The sequence below is a fragment of the Lepus europaeus genome, chromosome 6 (assembly GCF_033115175.1).
Source record: "Lepus europaeus isolate LE1 chromosome 6, mLepTim1.pri, whole genome shotgun sequence".
NCBI lineage: Eukaryota > Metazoa > Chordata > Mammalia > Lagomorpha > Leporidae > Lepus > Lepus europaeus.
This window is the reverse complement of record NC_084832.1, coordinates 114,445,749-114,459,758: the sequence shown is the minus strand read 5'-3', so window position 1 is coordinate 114,459,758 and position 14,010 is coordinate 114,445,749. Positions and strand designations below refer to the sequence as shown.

At 43.9% G+C, this 14,010-nt stretch overlaps 1 pseudogene; it reads right to left on the bottom strand.

The window, feature by feature from the left end:
- Positions 1-237: 237 nt before the first annotated feature.
- LOC133762205 (NXPE family member 3-like) lies at positions 238-13,610 on the bottom strand (annotated as a pseudogene).
- Between the last annotated feature and the right edge of the window lie 400 nt (positions 13,611-14,010).

Below are 14,010 nucleotides of genomic sequence, written 5' to 3'. Positions count from 1 at the left end.
AATGCTGTTAATAAGGTTTCAGTCATGGCTATGTCAGGATTGGAAAACATCCTAGGTAAACATAAATGTAACCTGCATTTTCTAAGCTCCTGACAAATCACTATATAGAGTTCAGCTCTGTTTGAAATGTTGTACTTAATAATGGCAGACATCTCTCAAAAGGGCTCCCATATACATTTAATGACCTTCAGCTGGGAAGGTCATGAATGTGATTCCTCTAGTCCCCTCCAAGCCATGCTAGGTATCCAAGGGACAGACAAGACAAGAACATGTCCAGCTGGTTCTTCACAATAGCTTCATCTGGATGAAGCTTGTGGGGCAGATAGTGGGCTAGGGTCATCTCCCAGGCATCCACAAGATACACCCCAACCCCTGAGAACATCCTGCAAAGGGTGATGGCCAGCTGAAAGTTGCACCAGTCGCTGTTGAAAAGGCTCACCTCGGGTCCCAGCTCTTGGGCATTGGCTGTCCAGATGACCACCAGTTTTCGGGCTTCGATGCAGGAGCTGGACCACTGCTTGCCAGATGTTCCTGAGCCGCTGGATGTACACTTCCAAGGGGAAGGTACTGAAGTGAGATCCTGTGGCTATGGCAACCACTGTGTTTCCTCCCCCAATGCCATTCAACTCATTCACCACATAATGGAGCTCTTTGCTAAACACAGTCGTGAAGTCCACCCACGTGGGTGGACCGTGGCTGCAGTGTTTGAACAAGATTTTGTGCTTCTGGTCCACCACAAGGAAGGGACCCCCATTCTTGGGACTACCCAAGTTAAACTCCACTAACTCTGGACAAAGCTAGCGAGGTTTTCAAACCATTGCCTGATTGTCGAGTCACCAAATAAAGACACCGTTTTTCTCTGTAAGCATTGCATTACGGTGTCTGGGTCATTAAACAGGTGCATTTAAAATTTTCTGGGCCTCCACTGGCCTTTGTAGTAATAACCAGAAGGAAAAGTTCCTGAGCATTAAAAATGTTCTAGGTTGCTAGTTTCTTTTGTTCTCCTGGGAATCATGGTCACCCAGTCAGGTCCACTAGAGCTGATTGGCATTTTGTTATTGACACCACTTGGAAGAAAGCTCTCTCTGCAGCAGTGAGAAGGCCCTTCGGGTATCCGCCTCCGAAATGGTTAATCGTGCTGCTGCCAGGGAGCTGCTTTGGTATGAAGCAGAGCCAGGGCTCTCCAGTACAGAGATCTGTGAAGTCACCCCAGGGTAGATTCTCAGGAGGACACATACTGCCCCAGGGTAGACTCTCAGGAGGGCACATACTGCCCCGGGGTAGACTCTCAGGAGGGCACATACTGCACTCCGTTGTTTCAGAAATTCTTCTGGACAGAGCAAACTCTTGAAATAAACTCTGGTTTCTCTTCCTGTAGGTGTTGAAGATCCCCTCACTGGGGTGGACCAGAGATACAGACACTTTAACTTTGCCTGGCCAAAGCAAAGTGAAATAAACCTCGTAAAACCCATTCTGAGACTCTACCACTTTGCCCGTGGCCCATGCCTGCAGCTTTGGGTGAGTAGATTCTCACCTGCACGTAGTTTCCAACATAACTTTGTGGGCTTTTATTGAAAATCCTGAACATCAACCTGAACTTCCAGCTGGCTTCCCACCCTAAAGAGGGCTACAAAGTTCAAGATGACAAAGTAGCTAGAAGAAGGGTTGGTGCTTTTCACAAAAGGGACTGGGCCCACGTCAGACTCCTGCCATGCAAGGCTGCCAGCAATGCGTCCTCCTCCATGGGCTCCCGGCTGGAGAGGGTCTGCTGCTCATAGCCACAGTATGGATTCCGGCTAGTACCTGTCACTAGAGAGGAAACAAACTGGCCTCTGCTGTCGATGAATGTGGCCAAACCAGTCTTGTGGTCCAAGCACTCGACCTGAGTCGCACCGATGGCCAGCACCACCATCACCACCGCCAGCAGACAACAGAAAAGAGAAATAATAATAAGAGAAAAATGGCGTATTATTCTCTTATTATTTCTTTCCCTTGCCTCACCCTATTGGCTATGACTTCTGATAGGTAAATGAATAGGCAGGATCATAGATGATATCTTAGTCTCAGTTTTAAATGGAACATGGCTAAATTTATTTATGAATCATGTGACTGCTGTGGCCTTTCAGCACATAGTTTCCATTAAATTCAGGAAGCTCCTTTCACCTACTTTTCTAAAAGAAGTATATTTTTGTTAATGACTGCATAGAATTCTTTTGCACAACTTGTCATAATTTATAAAACCAAAGAGACTTAGTTGATGAAAACATTAGCTTTTACTGAAAAAAAAATCTAAATAAATATATATGCAGGACTGAACAGTATTATAAATGCACAATTTTGCAATTTCTTTTTTTTTTATGACAGGCAGAGTTACACAGTGAGAGAGAGAGAAACAGAGAGAAAGGTCTTCCTTCCGTTGGTTCACCCCTCCAATGGCCGCTACGGCCAGTGTGCTGTGCTGATCCGAAACCAGGAGCCAGGTGCTTCTCCTGGTCTCCCATGTGGGTGCAGGGCCCAAGCACTTGGGCCATCCTCCACTGCCTTCCCGGGCCACAGCAGAGAGCTGGACTGGAAGAGGGGCAACCCGGACAGAATACAGCACCTCAACTGGGACTAGAACCTGGTGTGCCAGCGCCGCAAGGTGGAGGATTAGCCGAGTGAGCTGCGGCACTGGCCAATTTTGCAATTTTATTTATTTATTTATTTATTTATTTATTTATTTATTTGACAGGCAGAGTGGACAGTGAGGGAGAGAGATGGAGAGAAAAGTCTTCCTTTACCGTTGGTTCACCCTCCAATGGCCGTTGTGGCCAGCGTGCTGCGGCTGGCGCACTGCGTTGATCCGAAGCCAGGAGCCAGGTGCTTCTCCTGGTCTCCCATGCGGGTGCAGGGCCCAAGTACCTGGGCCATCCTCCACTGCCTTCCCGGGCCACAGCAGAGGGCTGGACTGGAAGAGGGGCAGCTGGGACAGAATCCAGCGCCCGACTGGGACTAGAACCCGGGTGCTGGAGAATTAGCCTATTGAGCCACGGCACAGGCCCAATTTTGCGATTTCTATAATAATCATTGATTTAAACAACATTGATTCATGGAATTCAAATCATCAAGAGGAAAGTTCAAAGTTAGAAAGATCAGACAGCCCTGTCTGCACTTACTGTTCTTAGGAGCAATCAGCAGCAGCCAAATATCCAGAACTGATGGACCACACAGAACAACATGTGAAGCGTTCTCCCAAAAAACCTTTAGTCTGAAGCAAGATTGCCAATCAAACTTCCAATTTAATGGGATGGGGAAGAAGGAGGAGGCAAGAGTTCAACAGCAGGGTTGGGGATCCAGGGGCGGGGGGAGCTGTTTGACAAATCCAAGTGTAGGACCTTCTACAAAGAACCACCCTGTTTCATTCACAAGTCAATGACACAACTGGAGAAGGGAGGGATGATCATTCTAAATTAACCGGGGCTTAAGGTAAGTAATATAATGATCAAATCCTTTGTGTGGACCTTGTCTGGTTCCTGTTTTCAATGAATCTGCAAAAGATTTTGTTGTTTTTAGGCAAAGACAGACTAACAAAGGAGGGAGTTCCACTGGTTCGCTCTCCAAATGCCTGCAATGGCGAGGGCTAGGGCAGTCCAGAGCTGGGCGTCAGGAACTCCATCCAGGTAACAGAGTGGAGGTAGTACCGCAGAAGAGCAAGCCCTGCCTCAAACCTCAGTGGGATGGTATCCATCCAAGCTGGCTGCTTCCATCCATGCCCTGGGGACATGTTGGTCCATCAGGGGTGATTGTGGTCTTCTGCATTTAATTGTGAGGGGAATAAGATACACCTGTGTGAACAATCATCTCTCAGGAATTCAGACTTTTCAACAGTGGTGGTCCCAGTCACCAGGACTTTTGTGGGTGTCTATGTTCGTCTCAGGAGAAGTATTTAAAACCTCTCCATTTCCATGGACCCGTCCTGTGTGGGCAGCGCGTGGCAGCAGCCCCCTCTCTCTCATGAGCCAACGAGTTCAGCTGATGCCACCCAGGTCACTGTGGCTGCTTCTTGCTATGGAGCTGCTGTGGAAACTGCTTCCCTTGGAAGGTGGCCACTGAGTTTCCACTTTTATTCCAGCTGCAGGTTTCCAATCTGAAGTTCTCCTTGTTGGATCTTAAGGGTGTGCTTTGGAGACAAGAGGTTGAGGCGCGGGACAGCCTGTTTTCCTTAGCCTTGAGCAGCGTAGCCTGCCCCTCCACCTCTATTTTCCCCATTGTGGGACACGCCTCAGGAATGTCTTTCCTCTCTGTTCTTCTACTACTCCTTTCAGAAAGGCTCAGCTTAACCTTTATATTCAAACTGATTTTTAAACCTTATTCCAGCATGGAGGGCAGTTTTGTTCTTAACTTTTTCTCCCGGTCCATATGTTTGTTTTCTCATGGACTCTTCTCTCATTGGGGTGACACAACAAATCATGAAGTTATGGATTCATGGAAAGCATCAGCTGTTGGAACAAATCTCATCCATCTACACCGTTTTAGGTTGGTTCGTCCAACAAACATGAGGCGCAGGCCTACACTTGATCTGTTGTTGTCCTGCCTGGATCCCTTTTATCTGCCCCAGTGTGTGTTCTCCAAGAGTCCCAATTCCACATTGTTGGACGTGCCCCTACAGTGCACAGCTAATGCTTGCAGTGTCCACTTAGAGCAAACTTTGTGCTGCTTTGCTCTGTTCTTGGTTTTCCCCTCTCAGATTGGTCCAAATTTTATTTAGCAACTTACCATACCCTTCCAGTTCCTCAAGGCAGATTCTGGTGGTGAGTCTCACTGGGACTCTCTGCACATTTAAGGGAGGCGGCTTATTCTTGGTTCCCATGGGGTGGGTCATTGCAGGTGGCTGTCTGAGACCTCACCTCTCTTCCCTTCTCGGTGTCCTCTCTGATGTACCAATTGCACATCTGTTTTTTTTCAACACCAGAGTGATCTCTTTTTCCATTTTGTGTATGCCCATTCTGATTTTCCCTTTTGTGTCTTTCTAGTTTGCCCTCTATCCTCCTTCCCTTTTTTTTTGACAGGCAGAGTGGACAGTGAGAGAGGTAGAGACAGAGAGAAAGGTCTTCCTTTTCCGTTGGTTCACCCTCCAATGGCCGCTGTGGCTGGCACACTGCGCTGAGCCGAAGCCAGGAGCCAGGTGCTTCTCCTGCTCTCCCATGCAGGTGCAGGGCCCAAGGACTTGGGCCATCCTCCACTGCACTCCTGGGCCACAGCAGAGAGCTGGACTGGAAGAGGGGCAACTGGGATAGAGTCCAGCGCCCCGACCGGGACTAGAACCTGGTGTGCGGGAGCCACAAGGCGGAGGATTAGCCTATTGAGCCGCGGCACCGGCCTTTATCCTTCTTTTTCAAGGATTCATTTATTTGACAGGAAGACCGAGAGAGAGAGAGAGAGAGAGCGAGCGCGCGCTCTTCCATCCATTGGTTCGCTCCCTGAGGGACCACAACTGCCAGGTCTGGTTCAGGCTGAAACCTGTATCCTGGAAGTCCATCCTGGTCTCCCCCATGGGTAAAAGGAGCCCAGATCCTTACAGTACCTTTTACTGCCTTCCCAGGCTCATTAGCAAGGATCTGGATGAGAAGAGGAGCAGCTGTGACCGGAACTGGTGCTCTGATATGGGATGCTGGTAGCAACAGTGGCCCCTCTATCCTTCTTCTCAAGAAAATATCCCTCTTCCTTCAGCCTTGAGCTGTTTGCCTTTATTTTGTTTCTGTTCTGATAGTAAGTGAAGAAGAGTAGAGATTTAGAATCTGTGTGCATTGTTTGGGTTAAGAGAATGTCCACACAAGGGATCTTCAAAAAGTCCTTGGAAAATGTGTGTTATAAAAAGACTATGAATGGGTTTAAAAAATTTTTTGTACCAAAATGAACTTATCCTTTGTTTAAAAAATTTATTGATTGATTTGAAAGGCAGAGTTATGGCAGAGAAAGGGAGGGAGGAAAGGAAGGAGAGAGGGAGAGGGAGAGGGAGAGAGAGAGAGAGAGAGAGAGAATGAATATGAGATCTTTCATTTGCTGGTTCACTACCCAAACGGGCATATGAGCAAGTTCTGGGCCAGGCCAAAGCCAGGAGCAAGCAATTTCATCTGGGTCTCCCACATGGCTGAAAGGGACCCAAGTACTTGGATTATATTCTACTGCTTTCTCAAGTGCATTATCAGGAAGCTGAATTGGAAGTAGAGGAGCTGGGACTTGAACCAGTGTTCTGATATAGAATGTTGCTCTCACAAGCAACAGATTGACCCACTGCATCACTATGCTAGTGCTAGTGAACTTTAGATTCCATTTCCATGAAGTTTTTGAAGTACCATCATAATCCTAGTTCACTGAGTTTTTATTTTTTAAGATTTATTTATTTTTTTGAAAGGCAAAGTTACAGAGTGGCACAGAGAGAGAGAGAGAGAGGGAGAGAGAGAGAGAGAGAGAGAGAGGTCTTCCATCTGCTGGTTCACTCCCCAAATGGCTGCAACAGCCAGAGCTGCACTGATCCAAATCCAGGAACCAGGAGCTTCTTCTGGGTCTCCCATGTGGGTGTAGGAGCCCAAGAACTTGGGCCATCTTCCACTGCTTTCCCAGGCCATAGCAGAGCTGGATCGGAAGTGGAGCAGCTGGGACTTGAATCGGCACCCATATGGGATGCCGACGCTGCAGCCAGCAGCTTTGCCCGCTGTGCCACAGTTCCAGCCCCCTTCATTGACTTTTAAAAATCAAAATGCAAGATACTCTGCTTTCCTTTCTAAAAATTGTCAGTTCTTTCTTATTGTTTTATATTTGCTTCTATTTTTTCCAAAGGCATCCTCAATTTCCAGAATTTAGTATCTCCTTTTTCCATGAGCTCTCATTTCTTCTCTTCCTGTTTTTATTATGTGTTTGGACAGCCCTTTGTCACCATTTTTAGTACACAGTTTTTATACTCCTGTAAGTCTATCTTCATAATGATTTATTAATTGGACTGTAACTCAGATAGAAACATATATCTTTATTTTCAAACATGGAATTTTTCCCAGTTATATTTTTTGTTGCTGACTTATAGGTTAATTGAATTATGGTAATAATATATTATAGTATTTAATCTGTATGACTTCAAATCTTTGGAATTACCTGAGAGTTGTTTTGATGTAATGGTCATTTTTGTAAATGGTCCATGTGTATTTTAAAGAAAGCTCCTAGGGTGTGCCTTTGATTTACATGTGTGTGTGAGTGGTGAGAGACTATTTCATCATGATGTAAATTTTTTCACTTGTGACATGCTTATCCTGATTTTATTTTCTTCCTTTGTCTGTTTTAGTAGTTTGTGTCTTTCTGGGAAGTCATGTCTTTCATCAAGGTTATCTAATTAGTTTGAAAGTAGTTATTTATGGTATTCCTTTGGATTTATTTTTATTCCTGGACAGGAGTTGGAAACAATTCACCATGAACTGCATAAACCCCATGAAATCATTTGGCCTGGCCCTGCCAAGGCAACTGCAGGTGGGACTTGAAATTCAATCAATCCATAGCAGGCTAATTTTTAAGTTGATAATTTTCTATGGCCTGTGAATGATGTTATAAATGTCCAAGTAGCCCTGGACAGAAAAAAATGTTCCCCAAGCCTGCCGTAAGATGAGCAGTGATGTCCCTCTCCATTCCTGATGTTAATAAACTGAATCTTCTCTTTTTTCTTTTGTCACTCTAGCTAAAAGTGTGAATTTTTTAATCTTTTAATTTTCTTCATGAATTTATTTATTATTATTCATTTACATTTTATTGGAAAGGCAGAGAGAGACAAAGTCTGACAAAGAGAGGGAGAGCTCTTCCTTGCACTTGTTCACGCTCCAAATGCCAGCAACAATCAGTGCTGGCTCAAGTCAAAGTCAGAAGCCAGGGACTCGTTCTGAGACTGCCATGTGGGTAGCTGGACCCAAGTACTTAAACCGTCACAGTTGCCTCCGAGAGTAAACATTAGCAGGAAGCTGGACTTCAACCCAAGCACTCCCATGTAGGATGCAGGGATTCCAGCTGCAGTATGAACAGCTGCACCAAATGTCCACCCAACCAATTTAAAAAATAAAACGAGACATAGGTTTTGCTAGTTTTGGTTTTCTATTCTCTTATTCCTTTATATCCACTTTAACTCTATTTTTAATTTCTTTATTTATTCAAGAGATAGGACAAATATCTTTACATATATGTACATATATACATGTACATGGATGATAGATAGATAGACAGACAGACTGGTTCGTGGTCTCATCCATGGTTCACTCCCTGAATGCCCACAGTGACCCCTGCTGGGGCTGAAGTCAGAGCCAGAAGCTCAATTCAGGTCTCCTATGTGTGTGTGGCAGGAACCAGTACGTGAATCATCACCACTGCTCCCCAGAGTCTGCATTAGTGGGGAGGAGCTGGGAGCCAGAGGTGGGCATCAAACCTAGGTCTCGATCCACTGGGTCAAATGCCTGCCCCTCTGATTTTTTTTTTTTTTTTTTTTACAATTTCTTTCCTTCTGCTTGCTTTCCATTTATTTGCCCTTTTTTTTCTGGTCTAAAGATGGAAAGTGTAGTTATTGATTTGAGATGTTTTTCCCCACTTTTTAAAGTAGGTGTTTATAACGAGTAATTTCCCTCTAGGCACGACTTGCTCTGCATCCCATCAATTTTGGTATTTTGTATTTTCATTTTTATTTGTTTAGCAATAGTATCCAGTGTCCCATGTGATTTTTTTAGGCCTGTTGACAATTTAGTGGTTGTATGTTTCATAATTCACATGTTTTTTGGTGAATTTCCCAAATTTTCTTGTTATTATGGTCAGAGCTTTGTATGGATTGAATTCTTTTAAACTTATTGAGCTTCTTTTATGATTCTGCACATAGTAGAGATGGATAATATTCTATATACCTGGAAATAAATGTGTTCTGATATTGCTGGGTAGAGAACTCTGTAGATGCTTGGTTAAATCTAGTTGCTTCATAGTGTTGTCCAAATCTCTTTCCTTATTGATCTTCTGTCTTCTTCCATCTAGTTAAGTGTGGTGTTGAAGCTTCCAATTATTATTGTTGAATTGTTATTTTTTATTCAGTTATATCAGATTTTACTTCATGTATTTTGGGGCTCTGATGTTATTTGTGTATACTTTTTAGAAAGCTTTTATTTAATAAATACAGATTTCATAGGTAAAGCTTTAGGAATATAGTGGTTCTTCCCCCCATACCCGCCCTCCCACCCCGGCTCCCGTCCCACCTCCTACTCCCTCTCCCATCCCATTCTTCATTAAGATTCATTTTTAATTATCTTTATATACAGAAGATACACTAAGTAAAGATTTTATACTGAGTAAAGATTTCAACAGTTTGCATTCACACAGAAACACAAAGTATAAAGTACTGTTTGAAGACAAAAACTTGTCTGTTAATTCTCATAGAACAACTCATGAAAGACAGAGGTCCTACATGGGGAGCAAATACACAGTGACTCCTGTTTTTTTGTTTTGTTTTCAATTTCTTTATTTATTTGAAAGTCAGAGTTACACACAGAGAGAGAAGGAAAGGCAGAGAGAGAGAGAGAGAGGTCTTCTATCTGCTGGTTCACTCCCCAACTAGCCACAATAGCCAGAGCTACACCAATCCGAAGCCAGGAGCCAGGAGCTTTTTCCAGGTCTCCCACATGGGTGTAAGGGCCCAAGGACTTGGGCCATCTTCTACTGCTTTCCCAGGCCACAGCAGAGAGCTGGATTGGAAGTGGAGCAGCCAGGACTCAAACCAGTGACCATATGGGATGCTGGCACTGCAGGTGGAAGCTTTACCTGCTACGCCACAGTGCTGGCTCCTCCTGTTGTTGATTTAGCAATTACACTTTTATTTATGACGTCAGTGATCACCTGAGGCTCTCGTCATGAGCTGCCAAGGCTATGGACGCCTTTTGAGTCCACAAACTCCGTCAGTATTTAGACAGGGCCATAAGCAAAGTGGAAGTTCTCTCCTCCCTTCAGAGAAAGGTACCTCCTCCTTTGATGGCCCCTTCTTTCCACTGGGATTTCACTCACAGTGATCTTTCATGTAGGTAATTTTTTGCCACAGTGTCTTGGCTTTCCATGCCTGAAATGCTCTCATGTGCTTTTTAGCCAGATCTGAATGCTTTAAAGGGCTGATTCTGAGGCCAGAGTGCTGTTTAGGGCATTTGTCATTCTATGAGTCTTTCTTTTTAAATGCATGTCTTCCTATATGTATAGCAAGGAGTCTTCATAGAGTTCACAAAAATACATATTATGAAAAAACAATGCATGGATTTAAAGATTTTTATTTATGTATTTGAGACATAGAGTTACATCGGAGAGAGGGAAAGACAGAAAGAAAGGTTTTCCGTCTGCTGGTTCACTCCCCAAATGGCTGCAATGGCTGGAGCGGGGCTGATCCAAAGCCAGGAGCCAGGAGCTTCTTCCAGGTCTCCCATGTGGGTGCAGGGGCACAAGCTCTTGTGCCATCTTCTACTGTTTTCCCAGGCCATAGCAGAGAGCTGGATCAGAAGAGGAACAGCTGGGACATGAACCAGTGCCTATATTGGATGCCAGCATGGCAGGCAGAGGCTTAGCCTACTAAGCCACAGAACTGGCCCCTATGTCTGTCTGTGTGATGTTAGCATAGCCTATCCAGCTTCCTAATTTTTGTTAATCCATTCTGCCAATTTTTGCTTTTTATAGTTGTATTTAATCCATTTACATATAAGGCAAGTGCTGATATTATATGATTTAACTGTGGAATTTTTTTATGATTTATTTTGTTTGCTTGAAAGGCAGAGTTACAGAGAGAGTGTGGGGAAATTAGTTACCCAAAGCCATTCAAAGATGGTGCCCAGAGGAAGTAATGTGGGCCAAATCCAAAGTTGTTTACCACCAAAACTAATTGGCTGCGTAACATCAGGGGAGGTAACAAAACTAGTAACAAGTGTATAGACATAGGGCTAGTCCTATAGAAATTGCCCCGTAAAGTGATCTTCTAAGTGATTGGTTGGTCCTTATGCCCTGCCCCAGTGACTCTGCAGTTTTGTGCTATAAAAGGCTCTGTTACGCGCGAAATAAACGAGTTCTTGCTAGACTTGGCTCCCCGCTACGTCTGATTGTCTCCAGGATCAGGAGGCTGGGGAACGGGTGAACGGCGCACTTACCTTTCCTCGGACCCAGTCCATCCTTGTTCGGGTGGACTAAGACCCTGCAAGAGAGGAAGAGAGACAGAGAGAATACCTTGCATTCACTGGTTCACTCACCAAATGGCTGCAAAAGCCAGGGCTAGGCCAGAACAAAGCCAGGAGCCAGGATCTTCTTCAGGTCTCCCACATGGGTGTGGGGTCCTAAGCACTTGGGCCATCTTCCGCAGCTTTCCCAGGATCATTAGCAAGGAGGTGGATCGGGAGTGGAGCAGCTGGAACCAGTGCTCATATGGGATGCCAGTGGCCCGGGAGGTGGCTTTACCCATAACAACACGATGCTGGCCCCTTACATGCAGAATTTTGTTATTTGATTTGTATACATTTTGTGTGCTTTTTCTTTCTCTGTTTCTTTGTTTTTCCCCTTTCTTTGGAGTTAAATTGGTATCTTGAAGTATTAAAAGAAATACAAGTACAAAATACACATATTGAATGAAACACATTTATGTACTATTTCCTTGCATTTTATATTTATCTAAATTTGGAATAATATATTAAATAATATATTATGTGTTATCTACGTAAATAAATAATCATAAATAATATGAATTATTTTCTTAGTGGTTGTCCTGGAAATCACGATTAACATCTTCCCTTAAAACTATTCTTGTTCATATTAATAGCAACTTAATTTCACTTATGTACAACAAATTTACCCCGGTATCTCCTATTTCCTCACTGCTTCTTTGTGCCATAGAAATTGCATCTCAATTCACTAGGTAGCCTTTAAGACAGTTTTATAACTATTGCTTTCTACAGTTGTCTTTTAAATCAGAGGGGAGAAAAAAAGAGTTATGAAAAGTAATACATTTATAATGTCTTTTATATTTCCAGATGTAGCTACTGATACTTTTAATTTTTTCATATGGATTTGAGTTACTATCTGGTGTTCTTTCACTCCAGTATGAAAGATTCTTTTTAATATTTCCTGCAAAGTAGGTCTGCTGGTGAGGGATTGTCTCAGTTTTTATCTGGAAATGTCTTACTTTCTCATTGCTCTTGAATTACAGTGTGGGGGGATATATAATTCTCAGCTGAAAGTCTGTTTCTTTGAGTTCTTTGAACAAGCACTCCCTTCTAAGTTGTTGCTTTCTTGCTTCATGATTTCTGGCGAACAGTCATTGGGAGTGTGAATTTCTTGCTCATTATTTTTCAAATAGTCTTTCTTTTCCCTTTTCTCTCTTCTATCATGCTGGTATGCCCAATGTAGAAATATATGTATGTGTATTTGATGGTTTTCCACAGGTCTCTTGGGCTCTCTGTTCATTTTTCTTTGCTTCCTCTTTTCAGTTTTTAAGAGTGAATAACTGTGATCAACCTAGGTATAAATTTGTTCTTTCTTCTACCATTCCAATTCTGTGGTTGAACTCTTCTACGACTTGTTCATTTTAATCATTCATTCAACTCAAGTTCAAATTTTCCTTCGGTTCTTTTTCATAGTTTGTATCTCTTCACTGATATTCTCTACTTGGTGAGACGTTTTTCTCATGCCTCCCTTTAGTTCTTTAGGTGTATTTACTTATTTATTTAAAGATACTTAAAATCGTTGATTAGAAGTCTTTGGGGGTCTGGTGTTGTGGCAGTGTGTTAAGCCGCCACCTGCGACTCCAGCATCTCTTATGGCCTCCAGTTCGAGTCCCAGTTGCTCCACTTCTGATACAGACTCTGCTAATGGCCTGGGTAAAGCATTGGAGGATGGTCCAAGTGCTTGGGCTCCTGCCACCCATGTGGGTGCCATGTGGGGGACCTAGAAGAAGCTCTTGGCTCTTGGCTTGGTTCTGGCCCAGTGCTGGAGAGTGAACCAGTTGATGAAAGGTTTCTCTCCCTGTCTCTCCCTCTCTCTCCATAACTCAGACTTAAAAATAAATAAATATGAAAAAAGAAAAATGAAGAAAGTGTTTGTCTGGTAGTCCAGTCCAGTCCACACTCAGGCATAGTTTTACCAATTGTCTTTTCCCTGTGTATGGGCCCTATTTTCCTCTTTCTTTGTATGTCTCATAATTGTTTATAATTGAATATTTAAATTATTACTGTGTGACAGTTCTGGAAATTGCATTCTTCTACCTCCCCATGGTTAATTGTTTCTGCTGTTTGTTGAGGGACTTTCCTGGGCTGCCTTTGTAGTCCATATTCTTGCTTGTACACAGCCCCCAAAAACCCTGTTCCATTATTTAGTGATCAGGTGTTGACTCATCCAGTATTTCCTTAAATGCCTCGTGCCAGCAAGCACAGCAGTCTTTGCTGAGGGCATGTGTGGTGCTGGAGCGTGTCCTCAGTGCTGCAGCAGGCAGTGCACAATTTCCTCTTGCTCTCCTCTTGCTGCTTCTGTAGAACCTCACGATGTGAGAGATGAGGACCTTGCAGGTTTCCCAGCACTTGCACAGCCTTGCACGTGCATGTCGCCATCTAGGTTTCCAAAAGTTTGTCAGAACTTGTCAGTGCTCTCGAATGACATCTCCCCCTCAATTCAGTTCAGCTTCTTGGTAGCCCAATGCTCACCATTGCCTCATGCAACTTAATGTTAACCAGCTGCTGGTGGTTGTTTTCAAGACACCCCTTGGGGTAGGGCTGTTTGCATAGATCAAGCCCCGAGTCAGGTGCAAGAAAAGCCCTGAGAATGCAGCTTTTCCAGGGACAGCTCTGTGAGTGTGGGGCTGTGGGGGCATGCCAAGCCCCAGGGCTGCTAGGTTGCTGATTTTCAAGATGGGAGCAACAGGTGTGAGGTTTTGAGCTTCCATGGTCACTGCAGAATGAAGGAAGGTCAAGGAGACCAGGGCAAGTGAAAATATCACAAGGCTCACTATTC